We start from the raw sequence: 12375 nt of genomic DNA, 5'->3' as shown, positions 1-12375 counted from the left end.
TCTTTCAGATCTGGTTATGCCCAGGAGTGGGATTGCTGGGTCATATGGCAGTTCTATTTCCAGTTTTTTAAGAAATCGCCACAATGTTCTCCATAGTGGCTGTACTAGTTTGCCATCCCACCAACAGTGTAAGAGTGTTCCCTTTTCTCCACACCCTCTCCAGCATTTATTGCTTGTAGACTGTTGGATATCAGCCACTCTGACTGACTTGTAATGGTACCTCATTGTGGTTTTGATTTGCATTTCTCTGATAATGAGTGATGTTGAGCATCTTTTCATGTGTTTGTTAGCCATCGAGAAGTATAATATTAAGGGATTTGATTTGGGTCACACATGAATTCCCTGGTGGTTTTTCCTATTTTCTTCAATTTAAGTCTGAATTATCTAATATAGAGCTCATGATCTGAGCCACGGTCAGTTATAGGTCTTATTGTTACTCACCGTATAGACCTTCTCCATCTTCAGCTGAAGAGAATATAATCAATCTGATTTCAGTATTGATCATCTGGTGATGTTCATGTATAGAGTCATCGGTTGTGTTGTTGGAAGAGGGTGTTTGCTATGACCAGTGTGTTCTCTTGGCAAAAGTATGTTAGTCTTTGCCCTGCTTAATTTTGTACTCCAAGGCCAAACTTGCCTGTTACTCTGGGTATCTCTTGATTTCCTACTTTGTATTCCAGTGCTCTGTGATGAAAAGGACTTATTTTTTGGTGTTAGTTCTAGAAGGTCATATAGGTCTTCAATGAACCATTCAGCTTCTTTGGCAGGAGTTCTTGGAGCATAGACTTGGATTATTGTGATATAGAATGGTTTGCCTTGGAAATGAACTGTGATCATTCTGTTGTTTCTGAGATGCACCCAGGTACTGCATTTTGGATCCTTTTGTTGACTATGAGGGCTATTACATTTCTTCCAAGGGATTCTTGCCCACAGCAGTAGATATAATGGTCATCTGAATTAAATTCACCCATTCCTGTCCATTTTACTTCAGTGATTCTTCAAATGTCAATGTTCACTCTTATCGTCTCCAGTTTGACCACACTCAGTTAACCTTGATTCATGGATGTAACATTCCAGGTTCCTATGCAATATTGTTCTTTATAGCATCAGACTTTACTTTCAGCACCAGACACATCTATTATTGTGTGCCCTGTCCACAATGGCTCAGCCTTTTCATTCTTTCTGGATGTGTTAATAATTGCATCCGTTCTTCTCCAGTGGCATATTGGACACCTACTTTTGCACTCCCATGGACTGCAAAGCCTGCCAGGCTCCTCTGTGAGTGGGGATTCTCCAGGCAAGAATACTGGAGTGGGTAGCTGTTCCCATCTCCAGGGGATCTTCCCAACCCAGAAATCAAACAGCAGTCTCCCTGATTATATAGTGTAAAATGACATAGATTCAAGGGATTAGATCTCACAGACAGAGTAACTGAAGAACAATGGACAGAGGTATGTAACATTTTATAGGAAGGATTGACCAAACCCATCCTCAAGAAAAAGAAATGCAACAGGGCAAAGTGGTTGTCTGAGGAGGTAAGAAAAGGAAAGAAGTGAAAGGTAAAAGGAGAAAGGGAAAGATACACCCATCTGAATGCAAAATTTCAAAGAATAGCAAGGAGAGTTAAGAAAGTCTTTTAAGTCAACAATTCAAAGAAATGGAGGAAAACAATAGAATGGGAAAGACTAGAGATCTCTTCAAGCAAATAGAGCCACCAAGAGAAAATTTCATGCAAAGATTGGCACAAAAAAAGACAGAAAGAATAAGGACCTAACAGGAGGAGAAGAGATTAAGAAGAGGTGTCAACAATATACAGAGAACACTGCACAAAACAAGGTCTTATGAATCCAAAGAACCATGATGGTGTTATTACTCACGAGAAGCAGACATCCTGGAGTGTGAAGTCAAGTGGGCCTTAGGAAGCATTACTGAGAACAAAGCTAGAGGAGGTGATGGAATTCCAGCTGAGCTATTTAACATCCTAAAAGATGATGCCATTAAAATGCTGTATTCAACAAGCCAGAAAATTTGGAAAACTCAGCAGTGGCCACAGGGCTGGAAAAGTTCAGTTTTCATTCCAATCCCAAACAAGGGTAATGCCAAAGAATGTTCAAACTACTGTACAATTACACTCATTCACATGCTAGCAAGGTAATGCTCAAAATCCTTCAAGGTATGCTTCAACAGTATGTGAACTGAAAACTTCCAGATGGACAAGCTGGGTTCAGAAAGGACAGTGCATCCAGAGATCAAATTGCCAACATCCATTGGATCATAGAAAAAGCAAGGGAATTCCAGAAAAACATCTACTTCTTTATTGACTACATTAAAGGCTTGACTGTGTGGATGACAGCAAGCTATGGAAAATGCTTCAAAAGATGGGAATATCAGACCACCTTACTTGCCTCCTGAGAAACTGGCAAGTCAAGAAGCAACAGTTAGAAAAGGACGTGGAACAACAGACTGGAGTAAAATTGGGAAAGGGGTACATCAAGGCTGTATATTGTCAGCATGCTTATTTCACTCATACGCAGAGTCAGTTCAGTTCAGTTCAGTTGCTCAGTTGTGTCTGCCTCTTTGCAACCCCATGGACTGGAGCATGCCTCCCTGTCCATCACCACCACTTGGTGTTTACCCAAACTCATGTCCATTGAGTCGGTGATGCCATCCACCATCTCATCCTCTGTCATCCCCTACTGCTCCCACCTTAAATATTTCCCAGCATAGGGTCTTTTCCAATAGGTCAGCTCCTCGCATCAGGTGGCCAAAGTATTGGAGGTTCAGCGTCAACATCAGTCCTTCCAACGAAAATTTAGGACTGATTTCCTTTAGGATAGGCTGGTTGGATCTCCTTGCAATCCAAGGGACTCTCAAGAGTCTTCTCCAACACCACAGTTCAAAAGCATCAATTCTTCGGTGCTCATCTTTCTTTATAGTCCAATTCTCACATCCATACATGACTACTGGAAAAGCCACAGCCTTAACTAGACAGTTACTTTGTTGGCAAAGTGATGTCTTTCCTTTTTATATGCTGTCTAGGTTGGTCATAACTTTTTTTTTCCAAGGAGTAAGCGTCTCTTAATTTCATAGCTGCAGCCACCATCTGCAGTGATTTTGGAGGCCCCCCAAAATAAAGTCTGCCACTGTTTCTACTGTTTCTCCATCTATTTCTATGAAGTGATGGGACCAGATGCCATGATCTTAGTTTTCTGAATGTTGAGTTTTAAGCCAACTTTTTCACTCTCCTCTTTCAACTTCATCAAGAGGATCTTTATTTCTTCTTCACTTTCTGCCATAAGGGTGGTGTCATCTGCATATCTGAGGTTATTGATATTTCTCCTGGCAATCTCGATTCCAGCTTGTGCTTCATCCAGCCCAGTGTTTCTCATGATGTACTTGGCATGTAAGTTAAATAAGCAAGGTGACAATATACAGCCTTGACATACTCCTTTTCCTGTTTTGAGCAAGTCTGTTGTTCCTTGTCCAGTTCTAACTGTTGCTTCCTGACCTGCATACAGATTTCTCAAGAGGCAGGTCAAGTGGTCTGGTATTCCCACCTCTTTCAGAATTTTCCAGAGTTTATTGTGATCGACACAGCAAAGGCTTTGTCATAGTCAATAAAGCAGAAATAGATGTTCTTCTGGAACTCTCTTGCTTTTTTGATGATCCAATGGATGTTGGCAATTTCATCTCTGGTTCATCATATGCAGAGTACATCTTTTGAAATACTAGGCTAGATGAATTAAAAACAGGAATCAAGATTGCTGGGAGAAGTATCAACTACCTCAGGTAATCAATATTTATGATATGAGGTAAATAGATGGCAAATCATGGCAAACAGATGAGGGAAGAAATGGCAAGTGTGACAGACTTTACATTCTAGGGCCTCTAAATTACAGCAGATGGTGACTCCAGCCATGAAATAAAAGACGCTTGCTCCGTGGAAGAAAAGCCATGATAAACCTAGACAGCATATTAAAAAGCAGAGACATCACTGCTGTCAAAGCTATGGTTTTTCCAGTAGTCACATATGGATGTGAGAGTTGGACCATAAAGAAGGCTGAATTCCAAAGAATTGAAGCTTTCAAACTGTGGTGCTGAAGAAGATCCTTGAGAGTCCCCTGGATGCAAGGAGATCAAACCAGTCAATCCTAAAGGAAATCAACACTGAATATTCATTGGAAGGACTGATGCTGAAACTGAAGCTCTGATACTTAGGCCATCTGATATGAAGAGCCAATTATTGGAAAAGACCCTGATGCTGGGAAAGTCTGAGGACAGGAGGAGAAGGATGCAACAGAGGATGAGATTGTTGGATGGCATCATTGACTCAATGGACATGAGGTTTGAGCAAACTCTGGGAGATAGGGAAGGACAGGGAAGCCTGGCATGCTGCAGTCCTTGGGGTCGCAAAGAGTCAGACATGACTGAGTGAATGATAACAAAAAAAAAAAAAGATCAATTTTATAAGAACAAAATACTACTTTTAAAAAATTTTGGAACTGCTCTGGTGGTCCTACTAGTTAAAATTCCTAGTTAAGATTCCATTCTCCTACTGCCGAGGGCTAGGGTTCAATCTCTGTTTAGGGAACTAAGATTCTGTATGCTGCACAGTGGGATCAATAATAAACTAATAAATAAACGACATACAAAGACAAACATAGACTCTCAAATGAAACCACTCGAAAAAACACTTTGTCATTATTTTATTGGGACTACATTCAACTACCTGCTTTTTGTATGTTTCGGGCTAGGGACAATGCAGGATATTACTTCTCTACCAGGCATTGAATCTGTGCGCCCTATAATAGAAGCTTGGAGTCGAAACACTGAACTATCAGGGAAGTCAATAAGGGAAAACATTATTTGGTTGAAAATTTCCTTTGAATAATGTATCCATTTATATAAATTCTGTGTATTTTTGTCCCTCACAAAAATTTCAGGGGTTTAAAAAAAGGTCCACTAAATAAATAAGTATTACATGAGGATCAATTCTGTGCTTTTCAATGTTTTACTTTGGACTGGAGATTTAAATTCATATGTTATGAATAAAGTTAATATGAAGCTGGATGATACCACTAACAAACTGAACATATTTACAGAAGGAAAGACATGCAGAGAGATTGATCCCTTTTATAGAACTAAATCATAAAGACCTGAGAAGGATCGCCCAGTAAAGCAGGAAGAAAAATAACTGTGATGTCATGAAAGTCAAACTGAGGGGTGGGGAGGTGGAAGAAAAATGAGCTGTGACAAATGAATAATTAACTCTTTGAATGATGGCAATTAAATAATTACTCCACACAAATCCATGGGAAAAGGCTTGGGAGATCCATCTAGATTGTTTTAATGTTTGGTCATTTTTCTCTATGTCATTTTTTAAAAGGCCACTAATTCATGATTCAATAAACTGTTATTATTATATATTAAGCTATATTTGATTCTGTATGTGGGTTTTGTCTTCTGTCGCAATGACCAAAAATCTATTCTTCCACTAAAACTAGATTATTTATAGATACAAACTTCTATTGTAATATTGGTGAAAACAAACCTCCTTTTAACTCCTGTTTCTCTCAATTTTTTTGGTTGACTTGAAGAATTTAGTTTTGGAGGTCAACCTTAAGTTAACCTTCATTAGAACAAAATTTTATTTATGGGGAGGTGAGTCAGAGGCTTCTTCGGAGGCTCAGAGAGTAAAGAATCTGCCCGAAAGGCAGGAGACCCAGATCAATCCATAGGTCGGGAAGATACCCTGAAGGAGGACACAGCAACCATTCAAATATTCTTGACTGGAGAATCCCACAGACACAGGAGGTTGGTGGGGATACAGCCCATAACGATGCAAAGAGTCAGACACAACTGAAGCACCTGAGCTGCACAAACATGTAATACTAAATCTGGCAGAGCATACAGAACTTGGTACACATAAAATCAAGGTGTAGAAGAGTGATTCAGGGTATTTAATACCTAATTTCACACAGCAGGTCAGAGAAGAACTTAGACTCAAGGGCCTAGCCACTAGCCCCAAGTCCCAGGTTCAGTTCCCAGTGTGTAAGCTTATGCTTGCCCGGTCAGAAGGTAGAGAGATCTTACCAGTTATGCCGCTCTTTATGGGGTTCATGTTGACTGTAGCCTGCCATTGTGCTAGACCCTAGGAAACTGGGCTAGATTCTAGTCCCTCCCTTGTAGCCTCATAAATCTCCTATGGTAATGTAACTACCCATTTCACGCTTTTAGAAGTAGGCAGAGGATTTGGGACATGAGACCATGTGACACATCAGCAATTCACACTTCACAGCATGAGCTGTTTCCACAGAAATAGTGTTCCCACCGGGGTAGCTTCTTCCCGCCACTCCCTTCCTCCTGGTTCAGCTGTTATTAGGGCTCCTGGTGCCCAGTGCAGGACCAAGAACAGCAGTGGCACTTAGTGTCCCTGAAGAAATGCTTGCTCCTCAGAAGACACCCACCTAAGAAGTAGAAAATGTAGAATGCCACTGGGAGAGAGGGGACCAGTGATGACCCTCTTAGGTCATCTCTGTAGTCACCTGTCAGTAACCAGAGGGACTGGAGGCTCTGCCACTGTGCTAAAGGCCAGAGTGAGACCCATGTTATCTGTGCCCCAAAACAACAATTTTATCCTGCCAGGCTGGTGATGTCGCGGGTTACACATTTGTTATTTTGCTTGCTGCTGCTGCTGCTGCTAAGTCGCTTCAGTCGTGTAAGACTCTGTGCAACCCAACAGATGGCAGCCCACCAGGCTTCCCCGTCCCTGGGATTCTCCAGGCAAGAACATTGAGTGGGTTGTCATGCTTAAACTTCACACAAAATCCCCCTGTAGCAGATGACAGAATGACTTGGAAAGTTACAACAACCTTGCCCATCCTCCCACAGTTGGCCAGGGACAGGGTGTAGGTTCTGTCTGACCCTGGCCCCAAGCTCTCATGGACCACATGTATCACTTCTCACCATCACTCAAGACCTCCTGCCTCACATCCTGCCTGAAGAGAACACACACGCTGGGCACAATGAGCAATGCTGCAGTGACTTTATTAGAGTCAGCCTGATAGAGGCCACATCAGGTGGGGAAGGTGTCTGGATTCCAGCTTCAGGAACAGAAGGAGAACAGGGCAGGAGGATCAAGTGCAGACCAGGCACATCTGGCAAAGCTTATCCCACCAAAGAGAGCAGACTGGAAGCAAATCCTATAAGAGCATTCACCACCGAGGACAATTTATAGCCGGTGCAATCGTTACTGAAGATGATGGACACCTGGAAGGGAGAAGGAGGTGGAGGGACAGGACCTGAGCCCACTGTTGGGCTATCCTGTCTCCCAGGATCAACTCATGTCTCACCCTCAGGGACTCAGCCCCATCCCCAGCAAGAACCTCTGCCCACAGTCCCACCACTGGAGAGGGGACTGCCAACAGGCCCCAGGGGGAGGATGGCTCCCTAGTAGCCCAGGCACCAGTGTCAGGAGGGAGACGGAGCCACCAGTCATGCCAGGAAGGGGAGGAGATGACCACGGTCAGCAGGGAACAGATGGGGTTGGGCCTGAAGGAGGAATAAAGTGCTGGAGACTGGGTTTGGGTCACACCTGAGCCTCCTCGGTCAGGTGTGCTGGGTGGATAGAATGCATATGCAAGTGTCATAAACAACCCCATGTGCCATGGGAGCTTCTATTAGTGCATGATATTCTGGATTGTGGCAAACCTCGTTTTGAACAATTAACAATTTGAGGAAAATATGCAGAGACAGACTATTCAAATCTCAAATACTAAAAAATAGCTACATCAAAAAGATGGTTCTATTAGCCCAATGAGTGGTCACACGTACCTCAAAGCTGCCCCAGGAGGTTTAGCCACCAAAACACCAGAGTGGAAATTCTGGCTGGTAGTCACTGAGACCATGTCGGTGGAAATTGGGCTCTGAGCTAGAGCAATGTCCAACAGAAAGGGACACAGAGGATGTGATGTGACCACAGGTCAGAAAGCTTATAAGCCAGGGAGTCCCATGCTGGAAGGAGACCTAAAAGCTGGGGTGCCTTTTATATATTCCTAAAGTAGAGATGACAGGACTGCTACATGTGTAAGCTGAATGCTTCATTTCCTGCAACAATTAAAATGCTACTCCTCCAATGCTACTTCCTCTCAGTGAGAAAAAAAAAAATTACAGAAGTCAATTCACTTCTAGTGCACTGACACTAGTCCCTGATTCTGTGTAAGTTGACTGACATGATATGGACATATTTGGCAACAAGAGGCTAGATGTGCAGGTGGCCTGTGCTTGCATATTATAGGTTGGGCAAAAGGTTTATGTGCTTCTCTGTTTATAGCTCTATCACAAATCCCATGATTGAATGATCTATTACCATGTGGCATACTGAACTATGCTGCACGTGAGTTGTCAAGGTCAGTGTGGGTAAAAGTAAGTTACCTTATATTTCAGATGATTAAACCTGTCCTCAGGTCTTGCTTCAATGAAGCAATCCTGGATTTTTTCAAAGGCCGCTCTTTCTGCCTCGTTAGCATCGATGGAATCTAAGGTTTCATTCAGTGCTTTACTTGGGAGTCTAAGGCTTACAGCACTGACAGCTTTATAGAACACAGGGCAGGCTTCCGCTGAAGGCAGAGACAGAAAACACCTTGTCAAAAGAATCACCAGGTTAGAAGCATCTGTTTCCCACCACTTGATAGAAACTCACACATCCAAGCTTCAGTCTCACGTGCCACAGAGACCCGCCCTCTGCCAGGACTCCTTATATCCCAGACCAACCCTTCCCGATGAGGAACTCCCAGGGGCTAGGCCTGGAGACCCCTCTGCCCTTGACCACTGCCCCCAGGCATACCAGCCTGCTTCCTTCCTCTCACTAAGCACCACTACCCTCAACAAACTATCCATCAGCGTGTGCACAGATAATGACCCTTCCACACCACCCGCTCCATTCAAAGACTGCATGCCTCAGGAAATTTGTGCAGGACTCCTGGGCACTCATCAGCCACCTGCCCTCAGAATCTGCCCCTTGAAGTGGCTTGGATAAGACTGGGAAGGATGCAGTGAGACAGCAACGGGCAAGGATCAGGAGGGCCATCCAGACTCTCCTTCCTACCCTCATGCATCTTGAAGGTCAACTCTCTGGTCACCAGCAAGGCCAGCACAAGCAGCGCTCCCTTCATCGTGGCGGCAGCTGGAATGGTCTGCTCAGGGCAGGGTTTCGCCTGCTTTACACACCACTAGCTCCCCAAGCCCAGCCCACTTCCCTCCCAGTTGGACCACAGGCCTGTGGCTAGGCTCCTGGCACAGGTGGCTCCTTTGACCTTTGGGGTGTTTGCTGTGGAAGACCATCCTACTCTGAGAGCACAGCTCTTGGAGGACATGTGGGGGTATCTTTGCCAAAGATCAAGTGGAACTAAGTGACTCAATTCGGAGCCAAATGCTCTGTTTTCTGGTCCACAACCATCACCTGTTTTCCTGATCATCCTTCCCCCAACCTATCCTGGCTCTGAGGGAAGCACTCCCCCAAACTGAGCAGAGGGAATCACAAAAATGTCAAGGACAGATCTACACCACTGTAATGGAGAAAAAAGGTCGTCCAGAATCCTTCCTTTCCCCCCACACTTTAATTCCTGTAGATAAGAACGCTGAGCTGGACCTTACTGAAGCCCCCAGATGTCTTAATATCTGCAGTCTCTAGACAGGGCCCTGACACTGGTGGTCAGCAGGCTTAGGCTATGAATCATGCCCAACAAGGAACTCGCAGGACTTAAGGTCACGTGGCTTTTCTCAGGCACTTGTAATTCTGTAATTTTGGATCATGCCACCAGCTTTTCTCAGGCTCTTTAGCCAGCTAGTTCCTGAGCAGGTTCCAGCCTTGCCCCTTCTCCTGGCTGTCCTACCTCCTCCACAGTGAACCTGGTCTTGAGAGGTGCTTGCACTGCACAGTCTATCCTGGAACATCAGAAAGAAGCGGTGGGTTTGAGGGTTTGTCTTCTGGGGCAGAGACTCTGAGGTTCAAGCCCTACAGGCCACTGTGGACAGGAGTTCTAAGCCCCAGAGGGCTGAGTTGATCAGAGGTGGCAGCCTGTATGTGAAAACTCTGAGTTAAACTCAACTTTCCACATTAGAAAAGCAGTTTGTTGTGGCAAATGATTTCAGATGGACTTTGAAAATACTAGAAGGTAGCCTGAGAATTTCCTAATGGCCAAACTGGAAAGGGTTTGACAGACAAAATAAGTAACAGAGTATTCAAGGATAAACCAACGTAGAAAGTAATATGTGTGAATCCATACTGAAATAAATTAATGTCTAAATAAATAAATGTGGGAGAGGACACAACCATTCCTTTCAGAAACATCCTGAATAATAGACATAGACTACCCCTCTAGGAGGGGGAACCTACTGTCCTGCCCTCCCTGAGCATGGCTAGACTTAGTAACTCATCTCCAAAGGAAAGAGGAGGAGGAGAGGAAAGCACTGCAGAAACCTGGCAAACTCTACATAATCAGTTAATCAAGGCTGATTATTCCCAGTGGTAAGACACAAGCTATCACATGTGCCCTGATGTAAGGGGACTGGAAGGAAGCTTCACCTGTGTGGTGTCTTCCTCGAAACCCAAAGTCTGAACCCCACTCAACAGTATCAGAACAACAGCAGCTAAACTTAGCTTGGGGGCCTTCTACCATCCCTGGTTCCTGATAGTTCTCCTCAAGACTGTCAAGACCATGAAAGACCAGGAGAGAATGAGTAACTCCACAGAGCAGAGAACACTAGGGACACATGACAGTAAATGCAGTGAGTTTAGGGTCTGGATGGGATCCCAGAATCCAAGATTAGCAGACAGCCTGATGAAATTCAGATAAGCTGTAACATTTATTTAGTTGTAGGTTCCAATGCTGTCTCTCAGTTTTGACAAATATTTGCACTTTTTCTATAAAACTAAAATCCCAACTTAAAATTTTACTAGTAACAACTTGAAACAGGAAGCTCAACTCTGTCCTCTGTGACAACCTAGAGGGGTGAGATGTGGTGGAGGATGGGGATTATTCAAGACAAAGGGATTTATGTATATTTATGGCTGAGTCATGTTGTTGTATGGCAGAAAGCAATACACCATTGTAAAGTAATATCCTCCAAATTAAAATACCTTAAAAACAAAAACAACAACAACAACCTGCATTAGGACAGGGCTACATCAGCAGCATTCCTACATTGACCCTGACCAGCTCTTCACTAGATGTCTCCAAATGTCTGCATGATCTGGGGACGTCTCTGAGGACCCTGTGGCACCCTTGAAAGGGCACTGGGCTGGATCCATAGCAGCCACCTGTGTTACTCAGCACTCCAGGCCCTGGTTCCTCTCCTCACAGAGCTCAGAGGGCATTTGGGGGCAGTGTCTTCTCAAGGACGGGAGCCATGGGATCCATGGGCAGCTGTCTCACCACACAGAACTACTGCTGCCACAGACAAAGAGCCAACATATGCAGCCTGGGCCTTGTGGCGTTCAGCTTCCTGCCTAAGAAACTTTGAGTCACACCTGCAGCCACTTGAGGCCCTCCTGGGGTGACCTTCAGAGCGATGGACCCCAGGCAACAGGAGCCATGGTGAGCAGGAGCTCCACGGAGGTCATCTGACATTGCAGCTCAGTACATGGTACCTCTTTGCCAGGAGCAGTTACCGGATATGAATCCTATTTGGCATAGGGTTCTGCCTATTGTCACACCATGTGTCCCAACCTCAGATTAGGTCTTCGGCAAACATTAATCTGCCACAGGTGGCTCAGAGAAAGCACAGCCAGGTGCCTCCAGCAAAAGGTTACTTGATTCTCACTTATCAAACATTGTAAACCTTTACCTTGTTCAGTTCAGTTCAGTCACTCAGTTGTGTCAGATTCTGTGACCGCATTGACTGAAGTATACCAGGCCTCCCTGACCATCATCAATTCCCAGAGTTTACTCAACCTCATGTCCATTGAGTCGGTGATGCCATTCAACCACCTCATCCTTTGTTGTCCCCTTCTCCTCTCGCTTTCAATCTTTCCCAGCATCAGGGTCTTTCCCAATGAGTCAGCTCTTTGCATCAGGTGGCCAAAGTACTGGAGTTTCTGCTTCAACATCAGTCCTTCCAATGAATATTCAGCACTGATTTCCTTTAGGATAGACTGGTTGGATCTCCTTGCAATCCAAGGGACTCTCAAGAGTCTTCTCCAGCACCACAGTTCAAAAGCATGAATTCTTCAGCACTGAGCTTTCTTAATAGTCCAACTCTTACATCCATTCATGACTACTGGAGAAACCATAGCCTTGACTAGATGGACCTTTGTTGGCAAAGTAATGTCTCTGCTTTTTAATATGTTGTCTAAGGTTAGTCATAACTTTTCTT

The 12375-nt window shown here is 44.3% G+C and overlaps 1 long non-coding RNA gene across 1 annotated transcript; it reads right to left on the bottom strand.

The window, feature by feature from the left end:
* Nucleotides 1–7030: 7030 nt before the first annotated feature.
* On the bottom strand, nt 7031–8614 carry LOC122420109. The gene is made up of 2 exons (XR_006263181.1): nt 8434–8614; nt 7031–7269 (listed from the first exon to the last, which is right to left on the bottom strand). It is a non-coding gene; the product is annotated as an uncharacterized LOC122420109 (long non-coding RNA).
* Nucleotides 8615–12375: the final 3761 nt, after the last annotated feature.

The sequence above is a fragment of the Cervus canadensis genome, chromosome 18, assembly GCF_019320065.1.
Source record: "Cervus canadensis isolate Bull #8, Minnesota chromosome 18, ASM1932006v1, whole genome shotgun sequence".
NCBI classification, from domain to species: Eukaryota; Metazoa; Chordata; class Mammalia; order Artiodactyla; family Cervidae; genus Cervus; species Cervus canadensis.
This window is presented reverse-complemented; position numbering and strand designations above follow the sequence as displayed.